Here is a 16,692-nt window from a genome sequence, read left to right on the forward strand (position 1 = left end):
AAAATAATAAAATATTGAAAACGGTGGTGTTTTCCTTTAAATGTTTTAAACCTCTAACATTTAAATGGCACAAAATTGCTCCTTAAAAAGGTTCACAATATGTCCTTAGGGTATAATATTGTACCCCAAAAGCTAAATTTCAATGTGTTATATACCCATAAAGGTACAAAAATGAACATTTGAAGGTACCACCCCTAGTTACAGAAAAGGTTATCTATACATAAAATTATAATTAAAACATACATTAAACAATACTTTGTATATTTTAATATCTTGCTAGTTCTGTTGCATATTGCACGAGGCTAACATTACATAAAAATTATGCCAGTACAGTACAAAAACACAACTACTGTATTTCTAAACCTCATGTCTGCGTTTTATTTTGAGATTCACTGTAAATGTAAGGGTGCAGTCATGGGTGAGCCCTGTACCTATCGTTGAGAGCATGCACATGTCTGCTCTCTAATTATATCCCTCAAGTGACTACAGGGGTGTCATTATCACTGTGTGTTTGTGTATATGTGTGTGCATAAGTCAGCCACACCTGCACGCAGAGCAGCAGAATGATGAGGTTCTCATAAATGGACAGGACACACAATGAGACGGAGAATAAATAGAGGTCAAAGATGATGGGTTAGGCATTAAAAATGAGCGTGAAAGGATGAGCTCAACAGCAGGGAGGATGAAATATAGCAGAAGGCTGAGATAGACAAAAAACAGGTGAGGAGGTCTGTGAATCATCTAAATTGGGGATTTCCAGCAGTAGATATTTAAGCAGGTCTTTATTAGGATAAAAGTGTGTTTATAAACATAATAGTAAGCTGTGTTATTTTAATAAAATGGCAGCAAAAGCAGTGATAAAAAAGCCAATGTTACATACAATTATTTGATATTATAAATGTACTACACTCAAAAAAAAAAAAATGCTGGGTTATTTTTAACAACGCAGCATAGGTTTAATTACAACCCAAGCTTTTTTGACCGAGTTAAAAATAACCCTGAATTTTTTTATGTGTAGCATCTTGGTGCCGTAATATAAAATGTGCGATTGAACCTATACAACAAAAATTATGACTTTGTATGCATAAGTGATCTCAACTTGTTTGGCTCAACTCTTTCCCCGCCATTGACGAGTTATCTCGTCAATTAAGAGAAAACATTTGCATTTAAAAACGTGTCCCTGGTATTTATGGTAATCTGTAATACCGCGATTATCCACTAGATGGATCACACTTACCCAATTTATAAAAAAACTAAAGCAAAATTTTTTTTATTAATTTTACACTCCGTGTATGTTTTGATAATTGTTCTCTGTATCTGATCTCTAACAAAATTCCTTTACAAAAATGCAATTATTTCAGCTTTTTGCTAAAAAAAATAAAAAATTTTGAGAGAAATAAGCAGAGAAAAAAAATATAGATTGGATGAAACTTTTTTCAGTTTTGTTTGTTTGTGTGTTTGTTTATTGTTTGTTTGAAGGCAGAGGGTCTGTTCTTTCATTGATATATTTGTATGTTTATATATTTTTAGAAGAAAATTTTCCTGGAAGGCATTTTGCAAAACTTTTGTAAAAATCACAAAAAAATGCTAGCAGGCAACTTTTAAAAAAAGGCTGGCGGAGAATGAGTTAATATAAGTCAACATCTAGTATGATTTGAGTCACAAAGAAACACAAGTTTTGTGTCAAAAGTGACAAACAAACACTGATGAAACACTGCAAGACATTATGGATGCTCAACCCCAGTGTCACTTTTTATACTAGGTTTGAGTCTGCTTATTTCTTTACTATAAACAGTATAGACTAAATAAAATAATAAAACAACTAGTTGGCAAAACTCTGTATCTCTCTATTCATGCACTTCTTACACTTTCTCTGTTTTTTTCTCTCCAGCTGAGCTTCTCTTCGAATGGAAATTAGTTTCCATGCAGCAGGCATGAATACAGACAACCAATAGCGCAGCGCATTTACCATTAAGACGCCTGGGTGTGTGGAAACAGTAGGTCATGGGGCGACTTAACACAAAGGATTCTGGGAGACTTTCCCTCAATGATTCAACAGCATTGGCTCCCTCCTGCTGAACTGATGTCTGCATTTTCACTCGGTGGACCCTTTAAAGTAGCTCTAATTGACAAGTAAGAATGTGTGATTCACGAAATCCCATCTTGTTGGCTATACGTCAAGGTCAATTAGAAGTTTATTCCAATTTTTAGAAACGTACCTTTACCCCAACCACTGGATTATTAAAAATTAAACAGTATTCATAAGGCCTGCAACAATGGAAGACCTTTCGCAAGGTTCCCAAGTGGAACCCCAAGGAATAAAGAAAGCCATGACTGATCACATGACCATCACCCTCTGTGTCCCCCATTATTGAAAAGAATGCAAATTCTCTTTGAACCAGGCGATTTAAACCTCCTGTAACATGAAAGCCCCCAGGGTCTATATGAAGCACACAAAAGTGCATTTCCATGAGTGCCTTGCCTAAAGTTTCATCCAGTAAGTAAACAGACTTTGAGAAACATCATAACCGGTTAGCAGGTCATGTCTGAGCTCTCAAGGTTCGTCTAGAGCTGATAACCCTGTGCCACGCATTCCTTTAAAGTAGACAGGCCATTTCTCATTTCTAAGACTGGGGTTGGTCCTCCACATTAATCTCTTAGTGACAGACAACTTGCCTTCACATGTCTGTCCAGTCTGTTCTTTAAAGTATTCCTTCTTTGGTGATCTTCAAAAAAAAAAAAGGGTACAGAGAACTAATCATCTTTATTATGTTATAGGGTTTATAATTGGAAAATATTAAAATGGTTCTAATGGTTTACTGGGTAAAGCTAGGTACACGACAGTTTTGAGCGTTGTGTGACTTAGTTTTTCAGTGTGTTCAACACTGTCCACTACAGTAAGTCACTGTTGCCTTTTATTGGCCGAATCGACGATGGTGCTCGTCTGGGAATCGGATCATTCTGATTGAAAACCCAGAAGAAAAATAGAAGTGACAAAGCAAGGAAATGATGAAGCCAAGAGGGAACGCACTGAAAGCTCATCTCATTTTTTGCATCTCTAATTCCAAAATGTGAATATTTTCAAACACATGGCTCTTAAGACTTTAAGGATATATCACAAATCCATCTCTGGTGAGCGAGATTTTTGTTAAACTGGTAAGCGAGCGCTGCTTTGTTTGTGTTTGTCTCACTGCAGTCACAAGCTCTTCTGGTTACACGTTTAGAGTAATAAATGCCAACCACTGCCACCTACTAGTAGGGAAAGTATCTCAGATCATACAAGTGCAGACCAAACGTGCTACGTGGCCGCCGTCCGTTTGGTGTATCAGGGCATCTTTGGATCCAGACACAGTCTGTAGGCGGGCAACGTGAGCCGACCTTATAGTGTTTTGTTGCCGTTGGTTTGGTGTGTCCCTACCCTAAGCAGGCGTGTACACCAAAGCGTTTAAACATGGCTGAAAATGGCGGGTGGACAAAAAACTTGCCAGCATTTCTTCAGCCAACATTTTGGTTGCTATGATGCTTCTGTTATGTTTATCAGTCGTTGTACGATGAGCCGGTTGGTTGTTGCCCCTCCTTCACTGTGATTGGATGACTGAGTGAAAAGTGACATTAGCCTCTTTCACGCAGTAATTTTGGTAAATTACCATGAATTTACCAGAATGAATTTACCAGTAAATCCAAAAATATTGTGACTGCTATTCACATACGCAGTAATGTTCCGTCTTACATCATTCACATCATTGAGAAAGCGGAAGTTACCATTGTTATTTGTAAACAATGGCAGGTTATGACTTCATATTCACTGTCCGTATTTTGTTGTTTTCACATCTGTGGCAAACGCTGATGGTTGCGAAGTTGCTCGTGACCAAACAACATTGCATACGCACAACCGGCGCAACGTCATAGAATGTCTCTGAACAGGTTCACGCCCACTTTTGGGGGAAATCAGACTAGGCCTTCCATTGGCTTCCATTCAAAATAGCGGAACAAAGCAACGTTCGTACACAGCCGGCAGGCGTAAATAACTTATGAAATCACTCAGATTAAACATGTTGAGTAATTTATCTGTCCACCCTGCCCGCCACAGAGCGCGAAAGACACATCAACACGTCCAACTTGGTCAACATAAAAACATGTCTCCCTCATTCTCCCAGCATCAAATTTGTGTAACAACGCTCCCTATTGGCCAGAGGTGTCTTACCCGGACATTTACTCGTACCTCATCGAGTCAACAGGGAAGCAAGTGAATGATTTTACTTCGTATTTGAAAGTTACTTAGTATTTATTTATTATGTCTTTATATTTAGAGTAATGAGTGCACTTTTCTGTAGAGTCATACAACTAACTGGCTTAGCGATATTTCCAGCAATCACTGGATGGCGTTGTTACACAAATTTGACGCTGTGAGAATGAAAGGGACATGTTTCTACATTGACCAAATTAAACGTGTCAATGCATCCTTCGCGCTCCATGGCAGGCAGGGTGGACAGATAAATACTCGACATGTTTAATCTGAGTGATTTCATAAGTTATTTACGCCTGCCGTCTGTGTAAAAACGTTGCTTTGTTCCGCTATTTTGAATGGAAGCCAATGGAAGGGCTGCTTTTTATCCCCCAAAAAGGGGCGGTGACGAAATTTACAGTCAAGTTCCCGGATGTGCCGGTAGTCCGTATTAGGCGACGTCAAACGGAACATGCATCTTAAACAGCAGTACTGTTTGCACATTAGGCTTCACGGAGGGTGTGCTAAGGATGTCGGCAATTCAGCAAATAGATGGTAAGCTGTTTTAAACAACTTTCATGAAGAAACGTGGAAATTTGGCCTGAAGCTGTCAGCACGGTCTGACGTCATCCGTTCTAACTGCTGGTAATCTATATTTTTTGTTTACACATAGCGCTTACCGGTAAATTACTGGTAATCGTACAACCTCTCTTACTGATAAATTGGCAGCACTGATTTACCAAAAAGGTTCTGTTCACACATGACCTGTTAACTGCAATTTACCAGTAAAGACTATGTGTGTGAAAGGGACTATTGACGAGCTGAGCTAGGGTGGCCATTCGTGCCAGTTTTGCTGTACACGTCCCGGCCAGGATTTCGGGTGCGTTCTCCGGAAGTCGTGTTGGCCAACCGCATACGTCATCAAGGTTTAATATTTCGGGTTCTGTTTCAGAAAAGCAATCGTTACATTTTAAGGTAAGAATGAAACTACAATGATTGTATGTCTTAAAAGAAACAAATCTTAATTATCTAATGTATTTTAACTGAGCAATGTGACATCCGGAAAACGCACCTGAAATCCTAGCCGGGACGTGTCCGTCGAAACTGGCACAAATGGCCACCCTAAGCTTAGCATTGTTGCAAGTTGTATCATTTTTAACTCTGGGCACTCTGTGCTGGGTGGCAGTGGCGGAGTAGCCATCAGGAGAGTCTGGACATTTCCCGGTGGGCCGGTAGTGTTTTGAGGCTGAAAGGGTCGGTCTGATAATAGTTTTACATTGCGAGTTATAGCAACCCCGTCCGGTGGCTTGATGTGCGGCCGCTTCCCGCTGGTCAAACTGTGCAGCCTCTTTGCTCAACATAAAAGTGCTCAACCTGTTCGACAGTTCCAACCATGTTTAGGATTTTTTAAAATATAGGGGGATCATTGAACGGCACCTCCCCAAATGGCATAGCCTGTCGGCCTTTGATGTAAAAAGCCGCGCCGCCGAATGCCTGTTTATTGCAGTACATATGCGGTCGGATTGATCCATCAAGCAGATAGACTATTTGATAGTAAGTGTGGATTAAGGATGTTTAAAATCTCTAGCTTGGTGGTCAGTACATGAATGGATCAAATCAGCACATTTGCAAATGTTTGTCTCCATATGGCTATATAATAAATAAAAATAAGAAGGGTAACTTTGCAGTATCACATTATATATTTCCTACTATGTGATTTTCATATTATAGACGAGAGTATTCAACTGCAATATGGCAATAAATATTCTCACAACATTATTATTTCTCAAAACTTTGACAAATTTTTTTTTTAAGGATTAACTGTATTCTTACAGTTATTTAAAGATGCACACATTATTCCGCATATGATTTGAATATTAGTCGAGAGTATATAACGGCAATGAACATCTTATATGGCAATAAATATCCACATAACTTAATATAACAGCATAATGAAATGAATTAAAAGACAAGGAAGTAGGATTGGCATGTAAATTGTATTATTATTACCGGAAAAAGAGCAAAATAACTGAAATAAACTCTGAGGTAAATGCGCCAAATACGTTAAAATAAATGAGCAATAACAGTGGAAAAAAACATTATTATCTCTCAAAACTTTATATGACAAAAATCATATTTAAAGGAAAAATTCTTATAGTTTTTCAAAGATGTAAAGAAAGTTCATCTCTGGTCTCGCTCTGTTATGTAATAGCTGATTGAGGTGCGCATCTCCGTCTTTCAAACAGGTATCATTTTGTATAGTTACTCATTTAGGAAAATTATCCATGATTTGATGATTTTATTATTATTATGAAAATGTTTTTTTTCTTTGCAGATTGATTACGATTTGTATTACCGTAGTTTTACTACAAATACAAGACCTTTTTTACCACGGAGGGCCGGTGGTATACGAAATTTCCCGGAAGATTTTTGGTCCCACTCCGCCCCTGCTGGGTGGAATAAATGGACAAAACCCACCAGCTGCTGGCATTTTTGAAAAGTGCAGCGCTTGGAAACAATACGCGAGACACAAGTTACTGGGCTAATAAAACAAAGAAAATAATTTCTAAGGATGAGGACTGAATTAATATGATGAGGCACAAAAGCCTAATATTCACAACAGAAACCCAGTCACAACTGAAACCAGGCCAAAATTTTATTCAGACTCAAACTCTCCATTTAAACTGCAGCGCCCAGGAACCTTTAATCAAAGACACATTATTAAATGAAAGTATGAGTAATGATAGCTAAACCCTGAATGTCAAAAAACACGAGATCCTCAAAAATTAAGAGTTAAACTATAAGTGTCCACTGGGAAGAACTTTTATTCAATGTGACTTAATTTGCTTTGAGACTTAATTTCCATGTCAACACACGACGTCACCACAACCATAAAACATCTTGTCATCTTGTTTTTGGATTTGCTTTTTTCTGGCGAGTAGCTTGACAAAGAGGTTGGAAATCTGCACGAGTTTGATCGTTTTGTGTCTCGTTTCTGGGCAGTTTGACAGATATGTTTTTCTAGGCCACCTGATCCCCAGATGCACATTGGTGTTTTATAGTTTTAAATCAGATGGGTACAGTAGGAGCTTGTTGTCATACTGTTGACATTCTGCATTTTGCCAACTCACTCAATCCTGAAGCTGTTACTTTCTGACAGTGTACATCTGCAAACAATAATAATTTTTTGTGTGCAAGGAGATAATCACATAATCATGGCTGGTGCTGGAGGTGGTTGTGTGTACTCAACTTTGGCTCAAAACTTCCACTCTATTCATTAAAAATATAGGCCAATGACAAAATCATATAAGAATGTATCAATCCAAACACTCAGCGTGACCTCTTTTAATCATTTTGTTTTGTGCTTGTTTTACAAGCAAATCGATATGCCGTAGTTATTTTATTTTAGTTTAACTTAAAATGCTACCAAGAATCTATCCATCCATTGATCTGTAATGATCTAATGAGACAACTAATCTATATATATTAAGAGTAAAACAACATAAAACATCTGCAGATGAACAAGTCTACATACATGTATCTTCAAAGACTTTTTCACAGATTTGACACCATGCCAAAGCTAAGCAAGGAACTGAAAATCCTCTTCAAATCTCTCAATTTACCAGGAAGAAAGTGAGAACCAGAAACATATTTTCTCGGCTAACTCGCATTGCCCCAAGGCTCCTAAAGATTTTGTGACCAACTTTCAGTTAGAACAAAATCTGAGTAAAGAAGAAAAGTAGGTGAGAGCCGTAACATGAGCTTTAGCCTAAGCAATTAAAGCGCTGAGGTGAAGAAGAAAAGGTAAAGCAGTCAACCCTATCACCTCGGTGAATGCTCTCCGAGCTGGGTGGGGCTAATGCGGCCTGCTGTCAATGTTAACGCTCATTAGCGTGAAGCATTAGCTCAGCAATAGAGCTGCCACTGAGTTAGAAAACAGCCCCCAGGGGCTAACAAGTGCGCAAAAGAGGTCAAGAGGGTCGTGTTTCAACATCCACCACTGAAGAAGCACACTAATCATTAACTGGAAACTGTAAGGTTTTGCCTTCTTCTTTGGTAATCCTGAAAGAAATCATCCAGTCTTATTTCTGAGATATATTTATCAGATAAATTCATTTTGTGATTTTTTTTTTTAATAATTCACAGTTAGATACTGTACAATTGAATTCATTATATATGTTACAGTGGTTCAAATTTTTTTTTGCCGTGCGCCCCTCTTGTGTACGGTGCATCCCTTCATGGCACCCCAAAGAAAAATTATGATATAAAATATTCCAAAACTTAACATATGAATTAAACAAAACATTAAATGATACAATGTAGTGCTGTTGGTTAGTTGCCTTATTTATCTGAGGTGTAATTACACAGAATTTATGATAAATGAATGCATTTTATATAATGTCATTAAAGGGATAGTTCGGCCAAAAATTATATTAAACCCATGATTTACTCACCCCCAAGCCGTCTGAGATGCATATGTCCTTCATTTTTCCGACTAACACATTTTCAGTTATTTTAGAATTATTTAACTTTCAGTTAAATAATCACACCGGACACGCAGCTCAGCGCCGCGAAAATCGAACACATTGTTTTCTATTAGTGTATGCACACCAGTGTCAACAGGTGGCGCCTGTCCGGGGTGCCCAGCGACTTGCTCAAATCCCTGTCGCACCACAGAGCGCCACTCACATAGTTTAATATGAAATAACATCATAATTGTCCCAAATCATTAACGATTAACATTGGCTGCTAACGTATATTTTGCATTTTGAAGTATCTGACAAAGCTCGCGCTATTTAATGTGCACTTCCAGTTTTACGATACCTCTCAGTTGTCCTAGATGCGTTTGGATTTCTTTGGGGTAGGATAAATGCACATTTTTTGGACTTGAAGGACGTGTAACCTGTAACTTCACATTTAATTAACTGAAAGATCTAAAACATTTTCTAAAATAACAGAAAATCTGTTCGTCTGAAAAATTATGGACATACGCATCTTGGACGGCTTGGGGGTGAGTAAATCATGGGTTTAATATCATTTTTGACCAAACTATCCCTTTAAACTGGGGTCCCCACTCACCATCTCAGGGCCCCCAGTCTGAGAACCAGTATTATACGATTATTTCTAATAAAGGCACTCTTAGCATTTTATCAACCAGCTTTTCGAGGTATATTTAACTATGCTGCCCTAAAGGCAAAGCGCAGTAACTATGCATTTGGTCAAAACTGAGTTAAGGATTTAAATGGCTTTGTGAGATCTGATGTTTCCTGGTTCAATCTTGTCCCATTTCCTCGATTTCAGTGTTTGCGTGGTTACTGCACTTAGCTTTTGTAGGGTTGTATGTTTTAAGGATTTTATTTGAATTATTTTATTTTAAGTTTTTGTTATTACCAGTCTATAATGTCTGAGAACAGCTGATCTGCGAAAGCTTTGAATTTGTATCCGCAGTTTTTTCATCTTCAGTTATGATCGAAACTAAAGCTTTTTTCTCATTTGAAATGTTTTGCACATACACATTGCACATTTTGTAGTCTGTGGTATTATTACATCACTGCTAATGTCGCCTCCATATGATTTATCGCTTGCGTTTAATTTTTCCATGATTTCAAAGTCCCTGGAAAAACAAAGGAAATGCATTAAAACTGAAAATACTCTTATGATGATGTGTATTAGTCTGGTTTTCCACATAATTGTAGTGTGATGAAAAACTGGTTACCACGGGCCGTACATATGTGATAATTTACAAATAATAAATATAAGTGTTTTTCCACAGTGATATATATTACTTTTACATACATATCTAGCTAGAAATGACATAATATTGCTTCTTCAAGACCTCTGTAACACACTGTGCCCTGCAATCTGTAGTTTACATTAGAAATGTATGCGATGGCAAGTAGGAATATTGTGGCTGTATCAAATATCAACAGAAGGTTTTGATTCAACCTTTGCTTTCCATCATTCATAGTTTTTGCAGTATGCTTTTGGTCTTACCCTGCAAACATGGCTGATGGCCAATACTGAAGTATAACAGATTGTCTTACTCAGGGCCAGGTCCAAAGTAAGTTCACGTTGTGGGCTTAGTATGTGAGGGAAGGTTTTCATGAACGCACATATGCTCTCTAGTGTCAGGGAGCTAAGTGTACGCCACTGTTGAGGGAACTATGGACCTTTTCCAACTCTACTCTTGGCTGTTTCCTACTCGCAGGTCTTGGATTCAACATTTAAAGCGGGTGGAGCAGAGTGCTTTGGAGTCATTGGCTAAGCTTCACCACCCTTAAGAACCGGATTCAGCTCCTGTCTTCAAAGGCCACTAAGCTCCCAACATCTTATCTGGAGTTCTTTGAAGTGACCGCCGGCAGCTACCACGACGACATCTGACCTTCACGCGTCCACTGCGACGATGTTGTGTGGTCGCCGGGCTACATCGACAACCATTTCCTTACACGAGGATAAACAGCAGCCCGGCATGTATTACGGGTTTATCGGTCTCCACAGGAAAGAATGAGCCACTAATATAGAAATAACAAAAGCTTGCATCATGCAATATTAATGCATGGACACATACGCACACACATGCATACCCGTCTCTCTTTTTAATCCCCACCACAATGCTTCCCTCCCCTCTGGCAAAACCAGAATCCCTCATAGTGGTTCCTGCATGTTGTAATGTTACAAATCGAGAGCAGGAGCATTAAAGGGTCTTTACGCAGAGGAGGGCCAAACAGCACACGGCCCTCACCATGCATACCGACACCTGTTTCGATAGCCCGTCTTCTTTTATTTACATGATAAACACCGAATTCCTCTACAATTACCCCCACCAGCATGGCCCCAGCTATTCATAGTCGGCAGCTGTTTTCCAGCATCAGGCGACTTCATGATGGGGTGCAATGTTGTTATGCACTGCATCAAAAGAATAAAGAGATCCAATCCATTAGCGCTTGGTTTCGCTGGCATTTTGATTTGTTAAGGACAACTCAGATAATATAACAAGCAGTTTTAGAAATGAGATGGATAGGGTTAAAATCACTAGATTTACATGCTTCCATTGTTAACGTTGTCAAAAAATGATGGCTTGTTTAACCCATAGATTTGGATTGTATTTAACATAGTTTTTCGTATTTTACCCAGCCAGGGTTTGAAACAACCCAGTGTATTTTTTTTACTTCACTCACTCATGTCTTGACACTTGACATCATATTTATTTTTATTCTTTATTATACCCTTCGTCTTCATGAACACAACCACAAGCATCACAAAAACTAGGGTGACATCACAGATTATGCCCTGCATCTTTGGTCCATTTGTGACTTAAAATATGATTTTTTTTATCCATTCAGACAACAGGTCAACTGGTCATCAGAGAAACCACTGTTGGACTTTGGCTGGCCAAGAACCAGGAATCTTCAGAATGGAGGCTTAATGCTCTCAGAGCTGACAGCTGCAAGGATTAGAGACTCCTACTCGCCGTTATTCATGCCCACGTATTGTGCCTTTCCCTGGGCCTGTGGCACCACGACCGGGACGGGGGCATGAGAGGGGTAACGGAGGTCAGCGTTATTAAGTCACGTCAGGTGTTTTTGTCTTAGGATATATGATCGCTTGTATGATACTAATAATAGAATGTAAATGCCCACAGGATTATCCTAACATCCCTACATATTATTAAGGTATGAATAATAAAAGTTTGAATAAAATAAAAATCTTAACTTAAGGGCAAATTTCACTTGCAAACAAAAAATTATCTCACTCATGTTTGAGTGAATAACTGCCTCAAGGCAACAGAGATCAAGTCCACAGTAAACTCTGCACTTGTTCATAAGGTGGAAGACTCGCATCTCAAACACAGCATCACTAAATTATCACTTGTGCCCCAGAGCTTCCCCCCCTTCGTCAACCCCTAGAGTCCGGTTTGACCCCACTTTGACCCCCCAGCACTACTGACGCTGTCATGACAACCGTCTCAAGAGGCTTGTTGTATTTGTGGAGGGTGAGAAGTGTACACGATTGCATCCCTCTCTATGTTTGGGGGTGTGTGGAAGAGAGATATTTGTTTAATTTATGTGGTGAACAAAGCAGTTAAAAAACAGAAAAAAGTCATTTTCCTGAATTATGCAGAGATATAAGCTTAAATTTTTATGATAAATATAAAAAAAATCAAAATAGCCATAAGTTATTTCCCCAACGGTACGAAAAGGGTTAAAATACCTGATTCTGTGCATACTGGTTGACTTGAATAAACTTTAAAAATCAAAAGAAATCAAAGAAAGGGAGGAGTCTAAAAACATAAATAATTCGCAAATTATAGCCAATAATTTTTTTTTAAGACTTTCTGTTCACCTGACAAATGTGACCCATTAATCTCAGAACATTATGTCAACATGTTTGTATAGGTATTAATTATAATTATCTGGACTCTTAGAAATAAGTTTGGAAAAGTATCCTGGCGAGTATTTATGCGTCTTTAAGGAGCTGTTTATAGAAACATGATTCTCCTTCTTAGCTTTCCAAGTACATTAATCATAAAACATGAGCCTACAGTTCTCTCATATTCTCTTCCCAAACATGACCTCATAGTGTTTGTTAACCAGAATAAAGTGACTGATTCCAATGTCTTATTTCAGTCTTTCTCATCAGCTTCATCCGAATGACAAATAAAAAATCTAAAAAGGAAAAAGGTGAATAAACAGGGATACGAAATCTACTGATTTGAAATCCCACTTTAAATGCATGCATGTCCATACAATTAAACCTGTGATATTTTCTGAATAAAACACAAGCACATTTCTTGAAGTTTGTTTTGAATTATAAAACTAGGACACCCGTGTTTTTAAATTGGGGAAATGACTACATCCAATAACAGTTGCTTGAAACTTGGGACCAGTCGGTTAAAAGTGGCCAAGCCTAATTTGTTGCAGATGCTATTTGTTTTATATTATGTATTCTATAATGTCAATGCAGTTTTTTGTGTGTGGACAAATTTCTTTAGGAAACACAAATGAGCTCAAATCACGCGAAAGGCTCTAAATGCACCTATATGTCAAAAATGAGGTGAGATGCACCGAATGCTTTCATCAAATACTTGCGCTTTAAATCTGAATAATCCCGGCCTCAGGCCATTAAGAAATACTGGTGAGTTGGCAAAATGTACAGTATAGTTCATCCAAAAATGAAACTCACTCATCATTTACTCACTCTCATGTTGCTACAAATCTGCATAAATGTCTTTGTTCTGATGAACACAAAGGAAGATATTTTGATGAATGTTTGTAATCAAATTGATCAAAGGCACCATTGACTTTCATAGTAGGAAAAAAGAATACTATTGAAGTCAATGGGGCCTCTGATTGGTTACAAACATTCATCAAAATATCTTCCTTTGTGTTCATCAGAACAAAGACATTTATAAAGTTGGTAGAATTTTTTCTTTTTGGGTGAACTATGCCTTTAAGCAAAACCTCAAAACGCAATTCGTACATATTTTACGAGTTGTCTAATTGGTAGCAATTCGTACAACCATACGTTTTTGTATGATTGCTTTTGCTGTGGTGACGTTGGAGTTTGGAGCAGGTTAGGTTTTATTTATTTTTGTATGATTCACTTCTAACCAATTAGCCAACTCATAAAAGTAAGCACAAAATCCTGTAAAATCAGGCTGAAATAACAATCAAATATCAAATAATGTCATACAGCTAAATAGTCAATAGAATAAAAAGCCTCTTTTAAATAAATGTTGCAAGGAGATTTTAGTATGGACAACACAGCTTGTATAAGTCAGTGCATCTATGATTGGCAAGAATAATTTTTCACCAAGCCTGGTCAACAATACCAAAATAAAGGCAGATCCAGTGAACCCCTGAGGGCAAGATGCCTCTCAATCGATTTCAGACTTTCTTTCCTCTTCTGCCTCAATAACTGTTCAATTATTGATGAGAAACAATCCACATGGATCCCAGAATTCTACGGTCAAGGCTTTCAAGCATCAGGTTGGTTTTAATGAATAACTTCAATAGGTTGTGCAAATATTACATGGCTTGAACCCTATAGTCCAAGCAAGCAATTAAAAAAGTACAAAAGAGACCAGAAAAACACCAACACGAGGTTACTCATGTAAGGGCCCAGGTAATTAACACGAAAGTTTATATTTGATGAGATGCATCAAAGGAATCTGAAACATATTTACACACAGGCACAAGAATCGATTTACCAATCAATTCCATTTGACATCTTCTTAAAACCTGACATCAAACACCATCCTCATGTTTCTAAAGCAAGGAGCATGTAGTGAAATACATTTTTTATATTTAACCGGCTTCATAGGACATGAATTTCAAAATTCAAACCACTAAGAGCCTTTTCATGTTTTGGTCAGGATTTTGAGAGCATTATAAGTGGGGAACACTATATCGGAGAGAGTTTACTATCAGAAATCTCAAGTGTTTTTTTAGATACAGACCTAAAATAGGTTTACAAGCACCCGAAAAAACACACCAATTAATCTTAAACGAAATTCGATCTTAAAACACCTATTCTTGAACTACGTACCAACTACAAAACCTACTAAAAAATTAGGTATCTCTTTCATTTGGCTTAGAAATGTATAGCCAAATTGAATTATGAATGTATGTTTCCATAAAGTTCTTTGCTCTTAAAATGCAAGAAAAAGGTTTTTCACAGCAATGCCATAGAAGAACCATTTTAGTTCCTCAAAGAACCATTCTGTTTTTATTGAACGATTTCTTTCCTAACCTAAAACCTTTATCACTACTAAAAATATTTTGTGCAACAGAACATTCTTGTGTTCTTTATGGAACTGGTTAGCAAAAAAATAGCTCTTATGGCATTGTGAAGCACCTTTCAAAAGTATTTGGGGAACCAAAACTTTGGCATCACTGAAATAAGCCTTCTAAAACATTTACTTTTAAGAGTGTATAACTTTATCTGAATTTATAAGGCATTAGAAAAAGCTGTTATATAAAGATCCATTTCAGTCAGGACTGTAAATGCATAATATAGGCTACTATATAAATTTTTTGGTTAATTAAAGTGCACGTGCTCTTTGAAAGTTGCCTGCTAAGTTTGCTTTAACGGGAAACTGACAATTCCTGAGCGACTTTGGTGTTTGTTTGTGAAGTGGACGAGTAGCTGATGTGGGAAACTCGTGGCATCTCTCAAGACACCGGACCCTGGATCATTATTGAGTCTGCCACAGTGGCATCAAAAGCGCGTCAGCTGCAGTTTTCGACTACTATAGGAGGGTAATGATGTCAGAATTGCTGTCTATTTGGTTGCTGACTGGTTTAAGGTAACAACCTTCAGATGAATGTTAACGCAAAATAACTCATAAAGCGTATCAATCAGGCCAACACAGCTATGTATATACTGATTTGCTTCATTTTTCTCAAACATATAAACATAAATCATGACTTTGATCAACATTTTTCAGTTTTTCATAAACGAAGTACTTACTTGAGTCCAGGTAACTTAAGGTGGGCAGATGTTACATTCCGTGGCACACAGCTGTCCGATATTAACAAAACAGTAGCAAAACGCAAGTAAACGCGTCAGTGTCCATTTGTCTGTAAGCTTGTATCGCTTTTTGTTTTTCTCCGAGTTGCTAAAGTTTCCAGACGTCGCAGTTGAAGTACAATGTCCATGAACCGGATAGCCTTTGTAAATAACTTAAAATAAACAACTTTCACATATCGTTACGCATCGTCATCATTTGGGAATATTATCTTAATCCGTTAGTAGTCCACAGTCTCTTTAGTAGTCCAGTCAAGTGCTTGCAGGTGTCGCATGTGTTGTGCTGTACCTCGCCCTCTCTCCGCTACCTCCCTATTAAAACCAGCCAGCCGTGTCAGTGTTAACCAGCTCCCTGCCAGCCAGTACAGAGAGAGAAAAAAACCCTACCCACTGCCTGACTGAGGAACTGAATGAGTGATTGTCATCCAGCTAATATATCAGACCTCTTAGTTAATCTTACAAAGAGGGAATCATTCGTTATAAGACAATACATGGAGTTCCCATTATTAACTTGGAGTTATTAGCCTTGGTGTCAGGTAACATGGTTTATAATAAACCTTCTAGTAGGAGTGATCGAGACCTCATATTTAATTCTCTCTGATGTCAAACGGAGCATCAAAGTGAAGCTCTGTCAAATGCTTTAACAATCTTTACTGAAAATAATCTCAATTTCTACTGCATATATTTAAAATGAACGGGTAAAGATTATGAAAAGATTTGCATTAAAGAAATCAATTAAAATTTTCATTCAGTTTTGATTCTGAAAAGGTTCACATTTTTTCTGAAAATATTTAGATTTCATTAAAGGATTAGTACATTTTCTTTAAAAAAATCCAGATAATTTACTCACCACCATGTCATCCAAAATGTTGATGTCTTTCTTTGTTCACTCGAGAAGAAATTATGTTTTTGAGGAAAACATTCCAGGATTTTTCTCA

At 37.7% G+C, this 16,692-nt stretch overlaps 1 protein-coding gene across 2 annotated transcripts in view; it reads right to left on the reverse strand.

Moving 5' to 3' along the window:
- Nucleotides 1–16,102, reverse strand: part of sema3gb (sema domain, immunoglobulin domain (Ig), short basic domain, secreted, (semaphorin) 3Gb) — a 48,684-nt gene extending 32,582 nt beyond the window's left edge. Inside the window, exon 1 of one of the 2 annotated variants that reach the window (XM_055168481.2) lies at nt 15,698–16,102. The gene's annotated coding sequence lies outside the window, so the exon portion shown is untranslated. The remainder of the gene's footprint in view (nt 1–15,697) is intronic. The other variant, XM_055168480.2, reaches the window with a different exon arrangement.
- Between the last annotated feature and the right edge of the window lie 590 nt (nt 16,103–16,692).

Source organism: Misgurnus anguillicaudatus, chromosome 5, assembly GCF_027580225.2.
Source record: "Misgurnus anguillicaudatus chromosome 5, ASM2758022v2, whole genome shotgun sequence".
Taxonomy (NCBI): Eukaryota; Metazoa; Chordata; class Actinopteri; order Cypriniformes; family Cobitidae; genus Misgurnus; species Misgurnus anguillicaudatus.